Source organism: Anser anser, assembly GCF_964211835.1.
Source record: "Anser anser genome assembly, chromosome: 1".
In the NCBI taxonomy this organism is placed as follows: Eukaryota; Metazoa; Chordata; class Aves; order Anseriformes; family Anatidae; genus Anser; species Anser anser.
This window is the reverse complement of record NC_139720.1, coordinates 85,692,210-85,716,189: the sequence shown is the minus strand read 5'-3', so window position 1 is coordinate 85,716,189 and position 23,980 is coordinate 85,692,210. Positions and strand designations below refer to the sequence as shown.

At 34.3% G+C, this 23,980-nt stretch overlaps 1 protein-coding gene and 1 long non-coding RNA gene across 4 annotated transcripts in view; both read right to left on the bottom strand.

The window, feature by feature from the left end:
* Positions 1-23,980, bottom strand: part of CADM2 (cell adhesion molecule 2) — a 660,501-nt gene that overhangs the window by 418,612 nt on the left and 217,909 nt on the right. The window lies entirely within an intron of this gene.
* LOC310900144 overlaps positions 1-23,980 on the bottom strand; it is a 226,596-nt gene that overhangs the window by 78,324 nt on the left and 124,292 nt on the right. The window lies entirely within an intron of this gene.

The window sequence follows — 23,980 nt, the reverse complement described above, 5'->3', positions numbered from 1 at the left end:
ATTTTTGAAATACAAATGGATTGTCTCTGGCATTCCCATAGGACTGCATCTTTAATTGTTTGTCTGTCTCAGTGGCTTCCTGGAACTTCTGCTCAGACAACCTACAACTTTTCTACTCTTCCCCATGAACTTTCTCAATGCATTTTAAAGTTGTTGTGGGCAACAATTTATTCTCTCCATTTTTCCTTCTGCATGAATAATCTATTACGCCTTCTACTAAAATGTTTTCCATTTTAATAAGCAGAACTGACTACTTATCATTTACTCTAAAGTAATCTGGAAAATATTCTAGAATATTTGAGAGACTCGAATATTTGAATGAATTTGAATTCTAGAATGAAATGAAATGAAACGAAACGAAACAAAATGAAATACCTGAAAGAAAGTTTCAAAAATTGAAGCTCTTGTACCTGGGCACTAAGCAGAGTGAAAACTTTTGTAGGAAAAACCTTAGAGTGAAACATTTTCCTGGAATCTCCCTGTTCAGGTAGTAAGGAAAGAAACAGAGGGGTCCTTTGATGGCTGCACATAAGGCAATCTGAAAACACTTTCTTTTCCTTCTTTGCATTTGAAGTTAAAATAGAAAACAAAAATGCTTATTGGATGAATGGTAAATGCTACAAAGCAGTAACTAAATGAGAAAAAAAATATAGCTTTCTCCTTTTTTTCTGCTCATTGTTGTAATTACTCTCTATAGTTAGATGGTTAATTAACTTCACTTATTATTTGACTGGACATGATGAATGAAGAATCAACAAAACTGTCAGAGGATATCAGGACAAAGATAATTGCCCAAATGATGCACATACACACTCTCTCTCACATACAGACATATATTTGCATCTAGATGCACAAATACATACCTTCCTTCCATACTACGCAAGTAAGCAAAATAAACCATTTAGTATTAATTACCTTATTTTTAAACAAATAGGAAAATTCATAATACATGTACTGAGTAATGTTGCTTCAAACCAGACTTAAGACCTACTTCTGTCTTCTAAAAATAATAAAATACTAGGGAAGGACACAGTAAATTCTCATTTAACATGGAAACCTAAAATTATTACAAAAAGAAATATCAGCCCTGTAGCAAGTACTATTTCATCAATATTTTAACATAATATAAAGGGGAAAGTTGAAGAATATTTTAATTTTATATGAGAAACAAATGACAGGTGTAAGAAGGAGGACAAGGACTCAGAAGAAAAAGTTCTGGAAAAAAATAAAAATAAAAGCCCAAACTTTCGTAGGAATTATCCTTTGTGTAACTGAAAAACAGATTTAGAGTAGTAAGTGATGTATAGATTGTATACCCAGGGGAACGCATTACAAAGCTTTGAAAAAAAGAATAGTTGATTGAAAAACAGAACCTCTCTTACAGGAGACAGATAGTATTCAATATTTAAAATATGACCTTCAATATATTTCTCCCAACCCAATTACAGGTCATCACGCAACTACAATTCATGTAGTTCCCTTTGCAATAGCCCTGTTTTTAAATATTGAAAAAATGCTGTGACAGGGAGCCATCAACTTTCTTTTTATTGCTCTTGCTCCACTCCATCTAATTCAGATGATGTGTCACTTCTCATGTGAATATATACTTTTCATGTGTCTTAACTGCCAGGTATGTTTATAACAGTTTGTAAGACATCTAAAGTATTCCATTACAAGAAAGTATTACTCACCATCCCTCTCCCTTGTAGAAAAAAGCAAAAACCAATTTTGATTTCCGTACTGTGTCAATTAATGAGTGAATGCCGTAATTTAAGCAACACTAAAATTGCCTGCAAAACTCACATTTGTAAACTGGATTATGACACTTTAAGGAGCTGTATCTTCACTGAGCTGTTCCTAAACAGTTGTCTGATAGTAGAAGAACTCATCCTTGGGCTGATCCTGCTTTTGCGAAAGTCATCCCTATCACAAAATTTTAAGATTATGGATACTACCACTGATTCAAAACCGATTCAAAACAAAGACAGATAGATACTCCTAAGTATCACCTGCTTGTTCAGAGTTGATATGGTGTTTGGTATGCCTTTCTCTCCTGATCGTACTGTTTTCTACTGAGTGTTTTCCTTTATCAAAGAAGCTCAGTCTATAGACCTGTTTTCTCAGAAATCCAAAGACATTAAAAACCTTTAAAATCAACTTTGGCAAGACACTGAAGCGAATGCTAGAATGAAATTTTAAAAGCAATGCTCACGTAAAACAGCCAAAACATTACTTACCATTCTGGGAATTAAATTGTAGAGAACTCAATAAAGGCTCAATCCTCATTCGATGCCTTCCATCTTTAATATGTTGATAATGAAAATAATAATACTGAATGAAAACAATGAAAAGAGGGAGCCAGGACACAGCTGTTGAGTTACTGTGTGTACAAACCAAATGCAGGTGCCCCGTGCTGTCTGTGATGCTCAGGGTCTCTTGCCTGCTGCCCAGCTGTTAACCCAGCCAGCCTCCTGCCTCCCTCAAGTCCTGTGTCCTCCGTCAGCCCTGTGCATATCTCTTGGCTACCTTGACACATCTTAGGTGGCATCAGAAACCAACCTTTAAGTAACTGAATGAAGTTTAAATAAACGCTGCAAAGCAAGGTCCTGTAATCATATGTTTTGTGTTTCTTCTTTTCTGGGAGATATAAAATTACTGTCTAATCCCTTTAAAAAGCAGATTGTTTTGCATTTAAACACATTGACTATAATTTCACCTCCTGAACAACAAAGATCACCTTGTTATTTAGTTTTGACCACCAACAATATTCTTAACCGACTATACATTTTGCAGCGTGGAAAATCTTTCTTCTCTTGCAATTAGGAAAAATTTGTTGTCAAAGGAGGCTTTCTGCTTGATCCAGATCTCTATGCACTATTTCCTATTTCCTAAATTGGACGTTGGATGAGGATTTGTCTGTTTTCAAACAGTAGTCTAACAAGAGACAACACTGGAAACAACACTAGCTGGAAAACAATCACCTTAGATTAAATTTAATCTAGTAATACATGCACAGAATCTTTATTAAAAAAAAAAATAAAAAATCAGAGGTGATAGGATTTTGTTTGCACAGAGAAAAAGAGAACCAAAGAACATTATAAATCTAATACATTCTTCAAAATACCAGATTTTATCCAAATCAGTAGAGGAATGAAAGAGAATTGCATGATTCTTCACTAAGGATTTATTTCTCACTTGACTTGGTTGAAATACAGACGAGAAAGACAACAAGATCCCGAACTGATGTCCAAAGTCAAAAGAATAAACAGATTTTGCAACATCTGAAAATTAGCCCTTAAGAGATCAAAACTTCACAGATTTTTATCTTTGGGAAAAAAAATAAAAATAAAATCTGTTCTACTAGGTTTCCTCATAAGACATAGAAATGTATCATCACTTTAAGCTTTGGTTCAAAAGAACTTCTTTCTCATAGCAAGCTGATTCATGCTCTGGTACTGAAATGGTTACACTGAGACAAACCAACTAATCAGAAAACTTTCTTTGCTTTGGGATGATACCCTTCTTCATTCATTTCTCTGCCTTCAGTAACTTTACAGCTGATTCAGAAGGCCTGCAAATTCTCAAATAAGATTACATGGAAACATATTTTAACCTTCTGTGAATTGTTAGACAGACTAAGTTACCACATAAAGTGTTGCCCGTATTTGAAAGAAATAACTTGTATCACATAAAATAATCTTTTTTTTTTTTTTTTTCAGGGAAATTTGCAAGGACTCTGAGGCTTAACACCTATATCCTATATTCCCACTGAAGACAGAAGTTCAATAGCTATGGCACGAGTCTGTACCTATTCACTACGTTATTTCGAATAGGAAATATCCATAACACAAGACATGACTACTTTTAATGTGCCTGTTGTATAAAATTATCATAGAATAACTTATGAAAACACATACTCTTTTGTTGTTGTTTAACTGGGTTTTTACTATTTCAGATATTGTTCTTCATCTTGATTACTTTCTTTTACTGTAGTTTTCCCTTTATCAGTGTAATTCACAAATTCTTAAGGAAGCACACTTTACTTTCAGCTGAATGATCTAAACTGAGACCAGCCTCAACAACTCAGTGGTGTTTGTAGAGACAGGATCCACTGAAAAAAGGCAAAGATATGCCAATAAGTATAGCAAAAGATGGATTTCCTTACTTTTTTTTTTTTCTTCCCTTTTACATACAATCACGAGCATCATGACCCAAATGAGGATCTTGTTTACTCCTGACCCAAATGCAGAGATCATTACGTTAAGTGATTAGATCCCTCTGGGGGGTATTTATCTTCCTACTGAAAGTAAACCCAGGTTAGAAGATTGCTGTTCCACAGAGGATGTATCATTTTAGCCATGTGGACTGGGAGAAAAGGAAGCAGCCTGCACGTGCCTTTAAGAGACCTCGTCCTTCCAGTGACAAAAAAAAAGATGCAGACAAAAATCAGGGATTTTTACCCCTAACCATCTGCTATTTCCCTGTTTAAAAGGTATTTTTCCTTTCCATTTAATGAAATTCTAACTCTTCCATTTTTAAACTAACCTATATGACCTTATTACAAAATCTCCTAAAAACCTCATACACTTTAGATGCATTCATATTTTGAGACCAATTTAATTATTATATACAAGTACTGGGAAAAAAAACGACAAATTTGAAAGTTCATCTTCTGTTGGTTTGCAGACTTGGAGAGTTTGGAAGTGGCAAATTGAATACATTGACTAAATAGTTACAGAAATTTTATTAAAAGTAATAATGTGAATATTAATGCTCTCTAGAAATAAAGATGCGCTAATTGTGGGCTTACAGAAAAAGGCTCCATTTTAACGTCAGCTGTCTGACAGAGTTTCGTGTGCCAAGATATCATATTAAAAAAATATAAGCAGAGAGCCAGACTCTGGACGGAGGTCTTTGAGCCATGACTAAAGATGCCTCCAGACCATCAGCAGTCTGCTCCATGCATGTCCATCAGGCACCAGACGATGTGACTTTTTCATTCCACAGTCCAGGTTTATAACGAACAGGTGGCTTCTTTTGGAGATGCCAAATCTTTGTAGATAAAATATGCAAATAAATGAGGCAAGCCACCTACAAGGGGAGGGTGGAAGGGATAAAAAGGGCAGCAAGAAGCATTAGTCCCCTACCTGCAAACTTACATTTTCAAGCAACAGCAGCCACTGACTCCAGTTGCTTCCCTGGGGGTCCTGTGGTTTGCCATCAGGGCAAAGCTGAGCCCTGCAAGATCACTGGTTTTAGTAGCAGCTAGCCATGGACCTCAGTGTGGCTGTACTGACCATTGATAGAGCTGTATCAATATTTCTTTCAAAAACGGTGGTGTGTTTTTTTCTACTGAGTGTTCTACTTTGAGGCATGCGACTTGTATATGTACTGCCCCAGCCTGGCTGGGCTGTACTACATACATGCAGAATCTGTCAGATAAGGTCAGACTGACACGTAGATGCCCCTCTTCTTAATTATTTTATAAAATAATTTCTTCTCTTTGAAGAGAAGACAGCAAAGGCCTTTGGCAGACACCATTTCCTGATATTGTTACATAGAACAGGCTAGTCCCAAAGAGCACGTGACATTCATGAGACTACCTCTTTGATGTATGAAACTTAGTTTTAGGTGATTTTTGAGAACTATCAGTATAAACGAAACTGTGCGTTCCCATTACGATCATCTTCACTTTCAACATTTTTTTTTTTATTATTTTTTTAACATAGTCTTAAGTTTCAGGTTTGCTTTCTTAGTTTGGCACGTCTTCATGTATGTTGCACAGTCTACTATAGTATAGAAGGTTCAAAATCAGCTGTTTTAAAATTCTGCCAAATACATCAGGAGTCTGATGAACCTTTCTTGAGTGTAAACAAAGCTATTAAAAGTTTAGAAACATTAAAATCAGTTTTTGAAATACAATAGATTGCTAAACAATAAAACAATTATAACTAAAATAAACATGACGGATAAATTTTTGAATTATGCAACTACAATATTTTATTATAATTAGTTTTAATATTTTAATTCTAAAATTATATAATTAAACTAATTTTATCAATTTTATTTATAACTAAAATAAACATGACATGTATGGATAGATTTAAAAAAATAAATAAATCTAATTTTGACAGCCTACAGTTGCACCAGCTTATTGGTTACCTTCTTTGCCCTCTCCTCATCCCAAGTCAGGTCATGGCTGTGCTTCATTATGGTATAAAAGATTAAAATGAATTAAAAATTGAGAAGAAATATCATAAAATAGAAACACAAATCCTGAAATCCACTTGAAAGATTGGCATCCTTGGTGTTTGATGTGCATGTTTGTCTTTGTTTTCAACACAGGCTTTTTTTTTTTCTTTTTTTTGGTTTTTAAACTCATAATCAAAGTATATTTTTTCTAATTTCCAATATAATGCAAATTTCATCTCAATGTAATTCAGTACAAGTTCAGTTTAAGACTTGAAATCAAGCTTTGATCTTTCCTGTTTATGCATTCTTTGTATTAATAAAGCTTCTGAACAGGAACACAATTACCAACAGTTGATCACGCATAAACCAGAAAAGAGTATAATTCAGTCTCCCAAAGAGAAAGTGTTCAACTTCCAGAACTGAAAATGTATCAAGACGTTAGATTCTACCCTAGATTTTACAGAATTTCACTTTGTAATGTATAATTAAAAATAAAACAAAATAACTCCTTAATGGTACACTAAGTTTAATCTCTTCCCATTAAACTCTGAATGATAAACTCTACTATTTAGATAAAGGCCGTATTTCTATATTTCTTTGTCATTAGAAACTATGAGAATTTAAAAAAAAAAAAATTGTTTTCTGCCTTGTGGTGTTCATAATGTCTACAGGGTAATTATTCAGATCTTAACACTCACAGGAAAAATACATTTTGTCCTGATGCTCAAAAATATGACAATGTTTATCCTGTTGTAGGAGAGCAAGGTATAATTTCCTTGTCATCTGTCTTTTTTTAAATGAAGTGCTCAAAGAGGAGATTTTATTTTCAGGGGTCAAAATAAACCCCACGTAACTACAATTGTCCTAAGCCAAATTAATTTTGGAATGGACCACATCAAACAAAAATGGTACATGTTTTTTCCCTGTTGCTTTAGCAGGAGTGACACTGTCACTGCCTCCACACCTCCACACTCCAAACTTCACCTCAGCTCACCAAGACAAAGCATTCAGTGCCATTCCTTTGAAGAGCAATGTGAAAATACTCCTGGTAGTAATGGGACTATTACTTCTTTTTTTTTTTTTTTCCAATGTCCATTACTTTCTTCTAAGAAGTAGCTTATGTGAATGATGTAAAACAACAGACAGACTTGCTTATCTGCAGTAGCGTTTCTACTGATTTCACAGATTGTACAGTAGGAATTTCAATAGCTCTAATTAGATATTCTATTTTGTAAAAGGGGGACAACACAACACTATTGAACAAATTACATCAGTTTCAATACGGTGCTTCTGCTCTCAGTATTTGGATATATATTTGCTGACAAAATACTCCAATATACAGGCAATTATGCTGCTGTATCAGGGAAGAAAATCCAGTGGAGTGCTCACATATCTTCTTTCCAAACGTTTTGTCAGAAGATGACAAAACAGGCTAGTGGGATATCAACATCAGTTAAAGCTCCTGAATGTCAGAGTATTCAGTTATTCATTTATGAGTAGGAAAACCGTATGACAGCAATATATTTAAACTGCTAGTAGAAAACAGACAGGGGTTTCTAGCTTATAACTTTTACTATTTTCTGTCAAATTAAGAGAAAATGATATTCTTATACCAGATGGAAATAATAGAATCCAGATAATCAAACTTGCGTTAATAGAATAAGAAAGCAAACAGTAAACAAGCAAACAAACAAAAAATCACCCTCCCTGAAATGTAGATAAACATTTGGCATTCTGAATAAGTATATACAAAGGAGTGATAGTATACTCTATAATTATTATTCCAATTATATAAAAGGAAGGTAAAAATTTGCCGGAATGTTTGAAAAAAGATTGCACTGAAAGTTTTTACCTTAATTAATGCAAGAGATCAAACTAAAATACTTTTAATCTACTTTCTAGATTCCTTAGAAGGGAAAACGGGCAAAAGTAGTCAAAAATATTAACTAAACAAAAAAAGTTATATTTTACAAAGCTAAATTAAGCAGCAAGATTGTCTTGCACAGCTGCTGGATTTCTATTTAAGAAAATATTTTTCTTAACTAACATCTTAGCTGGTTAAGCACTGTATGATGAATATTATTGATTCACATAGATTATAACAGAACTCATCAAAAGTAAGAGTGGTTTAAATTTACAACATTATTCTTTAGAGGCCTCATCCACCTTTAATATCATTTACCATTAAATATATTTTAGAATGCATTTTTTCCCTGTTTTCTCATATTAAGAGGAAATTTTAGCCTAAACTGAAAAAAATATCATTTGTATAAACACGCCTTGCAGGAAAAATTGTTATCTTCAGATTAAATAGAAAAAATTCTCTGGAAGGCTCAAGTTCAAGGAAGATCATTTCCTATAATCTTCAGCTGATCAACATTTGACACGTCAAGAACAACATAGTTCTATATACTGTTTACATGAACATGTATATAAAAATGGCCATGGGGGTACATGTTTTTGGTTTATTTTTACTCCTCCTTTGAGAGGGGTGGTTAGTTTTTTTCTTGGTTTTGTTTTTTTAAGAGTCTGACATACAGTACAGAATAAAGGAACAAGCTATATATTGATTTTGAGGGCAAAAGAGTACTTTCATTTCATTCCATTCATTTCCCTATGTGAAAATAGAGCATTAATAATAAATGCTTTCTAAAGGCTATAGATGTTATCCATACAATGAAATGGTGAAAATGAATCCAAACATTACAGCAGGGAAAAAAAAAAAAAGAAAAAGAGTGGACCACAGGCTTGTAGAGAGATGGAGTTATGAGGCAGCAAAAAAATAAATACAGTAAACAATGTAATGTTAGCATTAGAAAATGAGGAAAGAGATTTGAATGCATTATAACTTCTGTAATAGCATAAAGGCCAGACAGTGTCAAAATAAGAGGACTTACAAGATTCAAAGAAATCAGTATCTAAAGAAGTTGATATAAGTCAGAAATGTTCTTGTGCTAACAAATTAAAAAGAAGCAGTTTAATATGTTTCACTCAGCTATTAATTGTCAGCTACTATTTTCACATTAGTATGACAATAAAGTTGTATTTCCTTCCTCAGCAACTTTCCTAAATTACTTTCATTCAAGTGTCTGTAGTGTTCTAGATTATTCTCAGATGAAATGAGCTAAATACGTAACAAGCTGAAGAAGAAAGGAGTTGAAAAAACATTCGACAGCTATGTATTAAGTACAGTGATTTAATAATCACTTTAGCGCAACTGTGCTTTTGCCAGTGTTTCCTCTTAAAACCAGCAATGCATTAAAACAGTAGTGTGAAGCAGGACAAGGATGTAGACTAAAGAGGGTACAAATAAAATGACTAAATCAATACAAAGTAGCAGGTAAGTCTGGTAAGGAAAAGGGTACTGTACTAAACATGCAGTGCCACTTCTACCAGTAGTCGTTATCTGAAACATTAGCAATGCTAAAATTATGCCTCCTAACATACCTTTATGTTGTGAAAAGCATTTTTCAGCATGAATCCATTTTACGTGTTGAACTCCTCTTTGCTCTAGCCAAAACATCCATTTAAAGCTGATTTACTACTCCCTTTATTGTTGGTGAATCACAGTTTTTTCACCAAGATCGTATCTCAAGGGACTGAGATTGATTATTTCGCACAATATATGGTGACAAAAAGATTTACAGGTTTGGTCAGAGCTACTAGTATAGGCATAGGTGCTGTGTGGTATTAGTTCCAAGACAGCATGCATTTGAAGATGAATTGGGTCCTTATGAGGACCTCTGGTGAGCTACCAGGCTTGAAGTGTAAAGTCACAATTTGTTCTGACATTGTTTCATTGCCACAGTCTGTCTTTTCATTTCAGATATTTAATAAAAGCTGTTACGTATTTTATACCAGGTAGGTTCAGCATTCTGTTGAGAAAAATATGCTTCTGTGACCAAATAAGCATAAAATACAGAGGACTATATCTTGCACCGCATACAATCACAAACACAGACAAAATCCAAAACTATGTTTTTTTTCTATTTTTTTTCTCATAAAAAATGAAGAAGAAACGAAACAGGCATCAAATTATGGCTTTCTATACTTTAAAAACCCACCAGTTCATTTTATAAAGAATCGTATTGTATATTTATAAATGAGTTTGATTGCTACAGGATTAGCTCAGAATCCTGCAACTTCTATTTTCATGTAAAAACCCTACCTTTCTTTTGACAGGAGTGTCAAGGAAGTGGATGTAGTATGCTTCTTTTGGAGATTTCTGATGGAAATCAAGCAACTCAAACCAATCCATTCTCCCTCCCCCGTTTTTTAAAAACATAGAAATATCATCCTTTTTTTCTCATCTTCATCTACAACAGCTAAAGAAGTAATTCCTTCTCTACAACCATTTCTCATCAGTCCTGGGCCAACATTTAATAATTCATTTATACTTCAGAGACATGTTGAGACTGCTAATTAGTTAAGAACTGGATTTCATGCATAATAACTTGATGTGTGTCTATGCCAGACAGATGAGTACAGAGTTATAATATTCATACCCTTAAAACTGTCATATGCTCTAGCAGCTTCTGCTTAAATAGAATTAAATCAAATAAATACAGAATAAAATAAATACAGCCTTTTATTTTTTCACAAGCTTTCAAATCAATTTACTTGAGATTGCTTAGAAAGCCATTTAAGGCAAACGGACACATTTAAAATCATGTAAAGACATTCAAAAGAAGGGTTTCTTCCAAATATATTAATTATATATCACATTTCTAGTTAATATACAGAATTAAAACATGGTAACGTCAGATACACTCAAAGCAGCTGATCTAAAACTATTTTTAAAATACTTGATGGAACTTTAGAAAGTTATTTTAAATAATAGGCTAGAATAGGTTAAGATTTTTCTTTGGACTTATGTCATATCTGCCTACTGAAATTATTTTACTCCCAAGTGGGTTCCATCACAGTATGTTGAATAGTTCCATCACATTCAGAGTACACTTTTCAAATGTTCATAGCCTGCCTCTTTCCATAAACAAATTCTTTGGGGACTGCATACTTCGTAAGCATTTTAATGCATGCCTGTTTAGAAAGAACCATCTTCTTACTTTTAATTAATTTTATATTCCCATGTTCTTGCATTTTATGTTTTAACATTAAGCCTTCTTCTCCTGTCAAATATCCACACACCATTTCAAGAACCATACATTTTCATGTACAGCAGCTGTATTAACAACTGCCAGAGAAATGAATCAGAACCAGTGTGATTGTCTTGCCTTTTTTAATATTTTAGCTTTTCTATAATTATTTATATCATTATAATGCATTTTGAATGAACACAGCTTTTCAAATAATCTTTTCCCTTATCTTTAATTTGTTTTGTGTTGATAGGCATAATCAATAATTCATCAATTTGTAAATTCATAACCGTGCCTCTTGTAATGTATTCTTTTCAAAGTTTTGTTTTTCTGATATAATGAAATGAACTCATGTCATAGAACTAACTAGCATATATGAATGTTCCCCTGATTCCAATTTCAGAACACCACCTGCTTCATGTAAGGGGCTCTTCAAAAGAGCTGGTAGGAGCGGACTTCCAAGAAAGACCAGAAGAAAGTACCAATTATAAGCAGAATATTAAAGCTATTTCCTTTAAATTGTCCTTTCAGAAGAATACGGTTCAGTTAAGTGGAAGTTCTGAACAAAAGCATGACAAATATTTTGCAGAAATAATCAAATTCCAAAAATGAAGCATTACCTTTCTTTGACTTCTTCCTGGTTCAGCACGGCATGAAGAACAACCAGATCAAAACGTTCTCGGCTGAACCATTGCGAAAGCACAGAAAATAAAATCTATAAAGAGTGCAATTGTTGCACAGACTTCCATTTCTAGCCTTGAAGAAAAGAAAAACAAGTCTGAAATGAACTGCTTCCAAGGGGCCCTGGCATGGTGTGTGCAATTGAGCCAATGCCAGCAGCATGGCAGAAACGCCGTAAGCAGAGCATGCAAAGAGCCCAGCAGCAGCTCAGGCTTCCAGCTACCTTCCAGCACTACAGTGACGGAGAGGAGAGCAGCTTACAGGACTAAAAGTTTGCCATGCAAGAGCTTCCAGAGCATACTTGAGACCACCACATAGAGTGGAAGAACCCCTGTGCAGCAGTGGACAAAGCTGAAGATGATGCATCCCACCCACGAAAGGGAGCAGAAGCTGTTGTATCAGGGGAGGGTGGCATGCTTTGCACACCAAGCGACAGTGAGAAAGCTAATAAAGCTGTCTCACGCTCAAAATTCCCTCTTTCAACAGAACAAGCCTTCATCTCCATCAGCTACAGGTTAAAAGTACACTGTGGCAGCAGTCATCCTAACTCATGTTTTCTTTTGATACAAAGGACATTTTCCCTCATGTCCTGAATGGAGGATGTGCTATTTTTGCAGTGAAAGCAATGGGACTCCAGAGAGGAAGAACTGTATGCCTCAACATAATCTTCTGTGGGATCTACCTCTATACTCTTAAACAAACTGTGATTTAAAATTATTTAAACTTCCCTATGTTAAGAAGTGATGAAGAATCTAAAGAAGAGAAAATTCAAATAAAGTGTAACTGAATACTCATGATCATCTTAATTGAATTTGTTTTAATTCATAGTATTCCAGACAGACTTTGCATTACTGCTGGGAAGATCTGTGTGGGATAAAGAGAAACCATTTTGCAGAGGTTTTACAAATTTCTGAACTCATAAAACTGCAGGGTCTTTATGAACTTCTGTAGCTCACATGAACTCAAACTTCAGAAGAAGATGGAGAATGGATAGCAGTGTGAAGCTCATCTAATAATCCTGTATTTATTTATTTATTTATTTATTTTACTTTTCAAGGAGACCGAAGGCACAGAAACAAGAAATCATGAAATACACTCCACCTGCTTTTCAGGTTCAACGTTCTTATGATCCACTTCCGGATGTACAGCTAGCAATAGCAGTTATTATTTTTAGAGAGCCTAAAAGTGTACTCAACAATCAGGGCCTATACAATGAAACATGCTTTGAAAAATCTCACGCTCTGTGCTAAGTAGCTGTCATGAAACAAAGCTTTGCATTACTTTGTTTGACATTTTTTTCTACAGCAAATCTTGACACTACTAGTTTTCTTCTTTGCCCCACCACTAGATTATTGCAATTGATTCCACCTATTGAATTCCTGTTCTCAACAGATTCTTTCAAGAACACCAAACAGTTAGCCAACAGTGGTCTCTATCACAAAAGATTTCCAAAGTTGCAGCTAAGAATTTTGATTCTACCAAAGTCTACACATTTCTTCAGAAAAGCAAAGCTTACTGAAGCGTTTCCTTCTTGTTTTCAATCCTAATGGCTGGTACTTTGTAAATTGTTATCACAGAAAATAGTCGATGAATACACAGGTAATTAATGTAGAACAAAATTATTGCACTGTTCTATAAAGAGATGTTTAAAAATGAGATGTTTAAAATTGATACACATTTCTAAAATTGAATTGCTGTATTTACAGGTAATTTACAAGACACTTTGACTGTATAAATATGAAAACCTCTCCCTGCTCTATGAAAATATGTACAACACAAGTAACCCTATTAAATAGTTGTTACAACTGAATAACTTACTGATGTACTTATGTACTTTCCTACACTGAACTAAGATTTTTTGGTGTAACCATCAACATGAGAAAATTAAAAAATATTTATAGGAAATATTCTTGAGATTAACTACTGATAAAATGAAGTCATATGGATGGGATGGAATGACTAGCTACCGGCAGTATGCTACCCATACAGGTCCGTGACGGGCCTCTATTTCCTATGACAGAGGACTGTAGGCAGCTCGCACTTTTCCAGAGAAGCAGCTAGAGCCCAGGCACTGTTACATTTAAGACTGCAAGAGACACATGTTGAGGCAACTAAATACTACCTCAAGAAATATAACTGTAAGTTACATTAAGCAGTAAGCAGTAAGCATATATTAAGTATAGTTTGACATCACTGCTGTCTCCTTCTCCAAAGGGCATTTGTAAATGATGTTAGAAACTTCCTAGCCATAAAAAACAAACATTTATCTCTATTGTTCTATGACAACTGTTAATGGCATCTCATCTGATACTGAGAATGGACTTGTTGTAAGCTGTATTATATAGTAACATAATGGATATAGAAATTTTACATAATATTATGAATACTGAAATGCAACTATTTTATGAAGTTATCTGTAAGATAACTATATGACTATGATGAGATTTTTTGGTGCAAATACATTTTGCTGTTAAAGCTCATAGAATGATCACCACATGACTATAATTCTTAAAATGAATGCAATCTGCTCAGGAAGACATCATCTCTTCCCAGAAAACAAGCGATAAGTACAGATTTGAAAGACAATATCATTTTTTCTGGTCTATAAAACAAACTGATACCTGTTTTGTGAGACTGAAAGCATAAGGATCAAAAAAGCTTCAAGTACAAAAATCCTTGTGAAGGAAGGTGAGTTATCTTCACAGTGTCAGGTTTGTGACTTTTGAGAAAGGAAACAAGCTGACCTAGCAGAGCACTAAAGCCTGTTAAGACTTTATGAGAGATGTACTCAATCTATCTCTAAAAGGTATCTAACTACCCTTGTAGTCCTGGCTTCAATCTTTGCAGAGGCTTTATGTAGAAGGTGGCATGTATCTAAGGTGTTAGCATCTACATAGATTGCCTTGGGTTTCCTTGTTTTTGAGGGGGTTGCTTTTTTAGATATGATTTCTCAAAACTGTTTATTCTTCCTTATACACAGTACTGTCTTTCATACAATTTTTCAGTTAATACATTCCCTCAGAGTGAACTCCTGTGCCAAAACCAGACCTGCTGAACATTTTCACATAGTATATAAGGAACTATACTCCAGGCACAGCTGGACGGGGGTAAGCAAACTATGCGACTTTATTGTCAGAGATGGCTGGTCAATACAGATTTGAAACCAGGACTGCGGATGGGGAGACAAAGGTTATAAATCAAAGACAAATGCATTATTATTGCTTCAGAAATTACCATCAGTCACCCGAAGTTCTGTAACTGACGAGATAGAAGCTCTTACCCTGTCCCAAATATATTTAACTCAGCAATTAGAGCAAGTAGAAGGAAAAGCACAATCACAGTGGACATTTATTAATTTTCAAAATTGTGGAAATTCTCATTTGCTTAGTCCTGCTGAAGCAGCACTTCTCCCAGAAACAATGAGGTATGTCACCACTCTTAAATTTAAGTAAGATTTTGATATAAATAACATTTGTCAGCTTGGGATTTAATCGCGGTTTTTTTGCTGAGATCACCTCAGTCTAAAAACAATGCATAATGATAACAAACTAGATAAATTATTTTTTCAAAAATAATCAAACATACTTCCTTTACATTTACTTTCATGTGATAACAGCCTTTTCATTTCATAGCTTAACATGCTTAATGTAGGTGTTTTTTTTTTAAACCATTTTAATGCAAAATATGGTGACAAGGAGAGTATATCACCTTTATCACTAAATAACAAGCAATTCAGTTTTCTTCACAATATAAAACCAGAAACCATTACATGGTATCATTAAATAACAGAGAGAGGGAGTTTGTCCTTTTTCTACACAATTCATAGCCAAACTGTGCAAGTCATTACCATAGGGCAGTTATGAATGACAAAAATATAGGTAAATTCTATTAAAAAAAAAAATCTCAAGGAAAAAAAAACTCACGGAGGAAAAAATTTCCCAAGACCATGGAGCAGACAAAAACAACATCTATCTCAGGAAAATCCTAAAACACAGTATTCCCAGGAATCTGAGAATATACACAGATGAGAATCTCACTATGTTTTCCCTTGGTTCTTTGCTCTTCTTCTAAGTATCTTTAACATCTGGCTAGACCTTTTGAAAAGTTTTACCAGAGCAAGTATACTTAAGATCCTGCACATCTACGAAAAAAAATATAAATAAGTTTAGCAGCCTTTTTTTTTTTTGTAATATTTAATATAATAGGTATTATAGATACATACATATTATTCAAGATCAAATAATCTAAATCCAGTTGAGAAAAAATGCACGCTGAACTGAAATACAACAGGTACAAGTAATTGACCACCATGAAAGCTATGAGTGTTTATGTTGTAAATGAATGAACCGATCCAGAGAATTATAGTTGCTGGTTCCAACAAATATAAATATAAATGATCCTTTATTAGGACAGAATAAAATACAATAGTCTTGCTTTGTTTCAACCTCTCTTCTAAAAATCTCAATTGTAATCATAAGAATGTTCTTCTGCTTCATATATTAAATCAAACCCAAAGAAGCGTTGACAAGCAATAAAATATGGGAAAAAAAAAAAATGGCATAAACAAGTGGAAGAAAATTTTTTCTGTCTAATGTGATCATGATAATCTGTTCCCCTACCATTTAGTAACTAAACAACAGTCTCATTAATGGATTTCTAAGATATTTTTAGACAGCTTTGTTCTTTTGATCTCTCTTCCTAACTTTTAATTCTCTTTACCACTTTACTTCCACTAGGAATAGTCAGACAAATAGATCTCTGAACTGCCTATTTTTTTTTTGTTTGTTTATTTTTAATAGTTGTTTCTACTATATAGCATTATTTCTAGCGCATACCAAGGTTTTGTACCATGGCAGTGACCAACGTTCAGGAACTCTAAAGAGCCAGTAAATCCTTAAGCTGTAACAATTGAAAATATGATATACTGAAAGACATTTCTGAGTGGTTTCAGTTCTTTTTTGTGTCATGGAGTAACTTGTGGAACCCATTCCAAGGTGACATTACATTAAGCAGATGGAAATCTGTGTTAATACATTTGAAGCTTTCTATACAATCTTGCCAACTTACAGAAGTAGCATAACCAGTACTGTGTTTGCACTGAAACATGCAATTGGTTAAACAAACAAACAAAAACTTAATGTGACCTCCAGAAATGAGCCTGCATTCCTCACTTCTGCATTAAGCAGAACCATACCTAGTCTGTAATCTTATTTAAAAAGCCTTATTATTTTAACAGGCATAAACTGGAAAAAGAAAAAAAAAAATTCAACTGGATGCAAGGAAAAGGTTTTTCCTCATGAGGACAGTCAGGCAGTGAAGCAGGTTGCCCAGAGAGGTTGTGAAATTCCCCAGGTTGTGCCCGGGAGATTTTCAAGTTCTCACTGGGGAAGACCCTGAGCAACCTAATCTGACCCCATAGCTGAGCGTGCCTGAGCAGAGGGTTGAACTAGAAGCCTCCTGAGGTCTCTTTCAGCTGTAATTCTCCTACACTGAGTCCATTCCTTGTATAAAACAGCAAAATGAAGTCTTGGTGCTTCTGAATAAATGTATGTTACTAACAATTTATTTCACTTTCACAATATGAACTGAAGAGTTAGCTTTCGTTATGTATCTGTTATACCCATTCCTCAAAATACTGTCTAATGCCTGAAGAGTTATACTAAATGCAGACAAGTACTTCAGTAATTTAGAAATCTTCACCTTATGTCCAGTTCTGCAGCCCCTTAGCCTCTAGTCATTTATACAGTTTTGAAAGTTTTTGTCTTTTAATGTGAAAAAGGCAAACATCTGATAAAACCCAACAAAATATGTGCACTGCCTTAGTTACTTAGTTTAATCTTGCTGCTACAAAGTTTTCTTCATACTGTAACTTTTAACAAATTAAAAAGCATTTTATTTTGAAGCATATTTTTCAGACGCAAAAATCAGCACTGGCAACGTTTTGGTTACCAATATGTGCCATTCAAACAGACAGCAGGAATAAAGCCCACGGAGCAGCTGTATTTTTTAATCAGAACACTGTTTACTGCCAGTTTTATATGATCATTTTTTTTAACCATAGGTCATAGGTATTTATAGCAAAAAGGAGCTGAGTTTGGGCAATGATAGCTTCAAACAGATACAGAGGGGAAAAAAAAAAAAAAGAAGAAAACTCACACTGATGAACTCCTTCTAATTGGCATTCTGCTCATCCTGTGTACAAAGAAGAGTGTTTAAAATATTTAACAGAAAAGTAAAGTTCAGCACTGTTCTAAGAGTATCCTGGGGAGAATAACCAGAAAAATGTAAGACACCATTCCACCACTGAAGAACATTTCCTCTCAAAGAGAATACATCCTACCATAAAGGGCAACAATTTGACAATTCTTCTGTTCATTCAAATATTCTAAGTATATTGATGCTTTTTTTTTTCTTCCTCCTCTATTTGGTTAAAAAGTGAAAAAGTGCTTCTCTAATGTGCTTCTCCCATGAAAACATGAGTTAAAAATATCATGCTAAAACTGATTAATAAATAAGCTTCTTAGACTCCAGTTTGACACGTGATTTGTACAAACTGCTCCTTGCCTCTCTATTTACTAGCACCTTTCTGCTTTTTATGTTGGAAATTATTTATATCAATACTAGCTTACCGGGATGTTCCTTTCTATTCCACAGAGGGTCAGTGACCTGGCTAAACAAAGAAAAGCGAGTACAAGTTGCTCTAGGCTAGATGGTAGCAGCCTTCTACAGAGGCTTCCTTAATAAAGCTAAGGAAGAGCAGGCTGCAGTTTGTAACATCTCCCACAGCAGAATAATGCACTAAAAGCACCATATATCTTTATTCAAAAGAAAGACAGTAAGGTCTCAAGCATGGCCTAAAATCTAGTTGAAAAGGAAAAGAAATGACAGGTATGCTCACAAAACAGACAGAAATCAGTAAGAAAGGAGAGATGACAGTCATCCTAGAATCCTACTGCCAAAGTCTTCATCAGATGAAGATGTGAGATCATATTCAAACGAAGCCAAAACACCTACATCTTGGTTTCTTTATGGAGAATGAAAGCATAACACAGCAGGCTATTATGTAAGTAAAATATCACCTAATATCAGCTCAAACAGGTGGGTTTGGTACAGAGCACTTATAAATTTCTCTTTGAAACAATTGCTTACAATCCTAATTGTATTTAGAATTGTTTAAAAAATGTATTACTTTCAAAAAATTTATGGATCTTCTCCCTCCTTTCTCCTTGTTGAATTAAGATTTGGTTATATATTTCTTAAGATGTTCTTTACAAATACATCATAATATTTCAACAGTGTGAAACACTGTGAAATAATTTTAGTCTGCACTTTTTTTTAGTCTGTTGTTCACTGTTACTTTCACAAACCATACAATAACAAACAATCTGTTATTGGTGGTACCCAATATTATAATTTCATCTAATTTTTATGCTTCGGTTTCAGGCATAGCTAACATAGTATTAGCATATATTAGCACTGACCTTAATGATTTCCTCTTAACATTGTTTGAAATTAACTAGGCTAATTGTTACCTCGGAATCTCATAGCTACTAGACCAAGTCTATAAGATTACCTTGGACAAGAGCTAACTTGTTCCATAGGAGGATGTTGTGGCTTAGCTGCCCTGGCCGGCAGCTGCCCCACTCTGAATATCACCCCCTTCCTCCCTTTTTACCCCAAATTTACTGTTCAGCACAATGCCACATGGTCTGGGGCATCCCTTTGGGCAGCCCGGGCCAGCTGTCCTGGCTGTGTCCCCTCCCAGCTCCTGGTGCACCCCCAGCCTCCTCGCTGGCAGGGCAGCACCAGGAGCTGGAACGGCCTTGGCTCTGCGTGAGCACTGCTCTGCCCCAACTGGAACATCGGTGGGTTATCAGTGTTATTCTCATCATAAATCCAAAACACAGCATCATACAAGCCTCTACAAAGAAAATTAACTCTGTCCCAGTCAAAACCATGACAGTGTATAAAATTATAGAGACTAAACTCCCATTACAAAAATGGAAAAGAGAAGGTTTAAGAGCTCTCAATGGAAGCCAAAAAAAAGTTTTTCATAAACGCTACAGTCATATGGGTGAGCCAAGTTTAGAAGTCACCTTCCATGCTTCAACAACAGCAATTCATGTGGTTTCTTATGCTACAGCACTGAAAGAAACAATGAAGGACTGTCGTGGATGTGAAATGCAACAGAGATTATAGAAATGCTTTATTAATTAATTACCCTTATTAATCCAGTTCATTGGCAGTGACAGAATCAAGTATTTTCAACTTAAAATAGGGAAGATTTTACAGCCTTGGGAATAATGCCCACTTTGATTTGCCTGTGCTCTGAATGGCAGAGTACCTTGAATCTCCAGTGACTAAATGTAGTGTGACAAATGGGTTCAAGCCTTTTATCGTCTGCTTAATGGAAAAGATTTGGGACAACCTTTAATAAGACAATGCTAATTCTTCTTGCAGATGGGTATTTGAATATTTCTCAGTATTCTCTTGAAAACCAGCTCTCCTCTTATCATAGCACCTCAGGTTGCGTAGTCTTGCAAAGAAAGCTTAGGACTTGTATGGAGTTTGTGACTGAATTCCATGTGGACTGAAATATCTGTTTAGACTCAAATGATTTTATTTTTGGAAAATATATACGATAGCCATTATATTCTGGAAAATATGATAGTATCATCTTGTTTGCAATGCTTAAGAGGGAAAACTGAAAAACAGATATATTAGCAAAACAGATATATTACTTACACAGCAAATTTACCACATTTGTTTAGCCTCAGTCACTTCAACCATTTTCTACACTTGCACAATCCAAACCATTCATTTCCCAGTCATCACAGCTCAATTAATAAACACAGCAGTCTTTTAATTCTTAGTCTTAAGGAATCCTTATTCCTCTTCATGTCAACAAAGAACAAAATATCATAAATCTATACTGTCCTTTTTATGCAAACTGAATGTAGTGGCCTGGATGATCAAAGAAAGTCTTGTACCACTTAGAAAGTTGTAGTACTACTGCTGTAAGTATTACATCACTGCCAGTACACGTCTGTAAGTGGGAATACTCAGCAAAGGATTATTTCTGCTTCCTAAGACTTTCCATTCATCCTGTCTAGAAGGTGGTACAGTGTAAGGAACTTAACTGTAGATGGGTGTAGCATTTTATTTATCTAATTATACATGGTTTATTAGATAGTATAAAATAACACTGGAATGAAATGAAAAGAAATGCAGAAGACAGCTTTTCAAAAAGATACTGAAAAAAATCAGGAATGATAAGAATCAAAATGGAGACCAAGCTGGAACCTTCTACAGCAAAGCTATCTGAGCCAAACTGATTGTAAATAACTAGTAGGATAAGTTTCTATTAGTAACATTTGGTTACCTTGTACGTAAAATAAACAAAATTTTATACTAATGACAAGATAAGAAAAGGCAGATTAAAGCAAAGGTTCCCATCTGCAAGTACTTTAAGACATTCTTTATGACTTAGTCTATCATCTCAGATGCACTTGGTGTTCTCTCCTACCAGAATGGTCATCTGATGATAACCTTCCAGGCTTATTCAAAGCTTCCAATATGAACTTTGTATTCTTTCTGATTGCACTTGTAGTGATAGGTTGCATAGCACTACTGTAAGTATACTATATGTTCTGAATGAATCCATGTAGAAGCTTCTGACTAACGACAAAACAGTGTAGGAAGTGGCATTCTCGGAGGAAATGATCCTAAGCAAATTCTTGCTTGTCATTAGATTTAGTTTTACAAATAATGTAAATCTTTAAAGAATTTGTATATTCAGAGATGTTTGATGCCAAAAGGAGGAAAGTAGAGAATACTTTTCTGTGCTAAAATAAGAATTATTTTGTCTAAGTAACAATTATGCTTTACAGATGTCAAGCAGAAAGGCTTACATTGCTTCTGCAGTTGGTATTTAAGTAAATACCTGATGTAAGTAAACACCTAAGTAATGAAAGAAAATAGCCCTATTTCTATTATATGAAAATCATCATAAAACATGCTGTTAAAATGTTAACCCTTTTAAAATGAAGCAGCATTCTTGCATTCATAAGAACAAGTGAATATAGAAAACATCTGTACTAATATAACATAAGCAAACATATTTGTGTGTACATTTTATCCCATACCTCTCTTACAGTGCAGTTTTACATTGCCTTTAAAGTTTGACCTTCAACCAAATTCAGATTAAAAAAAATCACAGATCATTCAATGGAACAAATCCATCTTGAAAAGTGTACAACATTAAAGTTAAGAAATAAATCCTAAACTTTTCCATTTTAAGAAACAAAGCCTTTCTTCTTTTCCAACTCCTATTGGAGTTACTGTAATAATGTAAACAGGAAAGAAACATTACAACTTATCTGCATTGCTATAAAGCCGCTACTTAATACATTACAAACTTTTCCACACTCATGCATGTGTCCAATTCTTTTTCCCCTTGACTGCCAAAGTAGCTACAGCTAATTACAGACTCAAATTTTACAGATAACTATGGTATTATTTAACCACATAAATAATAATCTGTAACCAGTTTAAAATAATTGGGAAAAAGAACATTGTATTATATTATTATAATCACCAAACTACAAATACTTGTAAAACATCAACACTTTAAAACAAATTCGATTAAACAACAGGATAACTATCATCAGAAAAAGTTACTTTGTACAAAGAGGATGTCATACCTGAGCAATTTATCCCATATCTGGGTACTGACAGAAAAGGTTCATGTATTTAGTACCCACTCCAATGTTTTAATTCTGATGTCATGGGCTTATTCCCTCTGCTTAAGATTCAGTTCAGAAGTTTTTGTGGCACTGACTCTTAGCTTTTGATAAGGTGTTCAGCATGGAACACTTCCTGTGGTTAGATTCAGATATGTCATTTTTCCTCTTTTGACATTACTATAGAGAAAGCATCAAATAAAATCTCTTATTTCTCCCAGTGTATAAATAACGACCATAGGAAAGTTAGTAGTTTGGACTTCTTTTGTACAGTAGTCATGACTGACTATTTCTTTTGGATTTCACTTTCAAGTTTTTTTTTTTTTTTTAAACAGCTATATAATTTTTAAGGAGTCTATTAAACATATACAATTATTTACAATTTTTCTTTTAAAAATAAGACTGTGAAATGCAGACAGACACTTTATGTGAAAATGGAGTTTGAGAAAAAATGCAAGACTCACAAAATTTCAGCTTTTACCATAAGTAGAATTGGTCAACATGCCTTTGGCATGACAATAGCGTTTATCATCTGTTTCCCAGATATGCTCATTTAAACAACTAAATATTGGGCAAGGTAAGTGTCTAATCATTTTGTATGGAAATGGGAGAGATGCAAGATACATAAAAATGTAGATGCAAAAGAAGCCCGGAATATGAAGCTGCATAAGGCTTACAATTGTGTAAGATTTTGAATGTTTTCCAAAGTACAGTCCATTGCAACAAGTATTCAAAATTCTTTTTTTTTTTTTTCAAATAGCAGGTGAGAGATGTAGAGTTCAAGATCCTAAACTAAAACTTCCTAAATAAACCTTAAAAATAACTGTAATAACAGTTAAAAAAAAAATCAAGTGGAAAAAGTTATATAATACTAATATATTCTTGTTGTTCACATTCTGAAAATGTTAGCTTAATCACAGAGGAAAGTAAATAAAATGCTGATAGCTATTTTTTTCCATGTATATCAATTCATATCCAGTCCAGTCCTACAGTAATATGGTTTTAATTAACCTCAATCAACCAGATTAGTTTACCTGTGCACTTGTCTATGCGAAATGAATATAAATATTACAATAGTACCTATGCATTTAAATCACAAAGCTCATCAACTTCTGTTGGCAAGGTGAAAGATAAAAGCCATAGAAGGTCCTTCCCTGCCTCTGTCACTAATGATAAACAGCATTAACTGCTTCTGCAGACAGTAATGCTGCTATCTTGGGAACACAGGCAGCCACCATGAGAACTTTACAGCTTCACTAATCATACTCT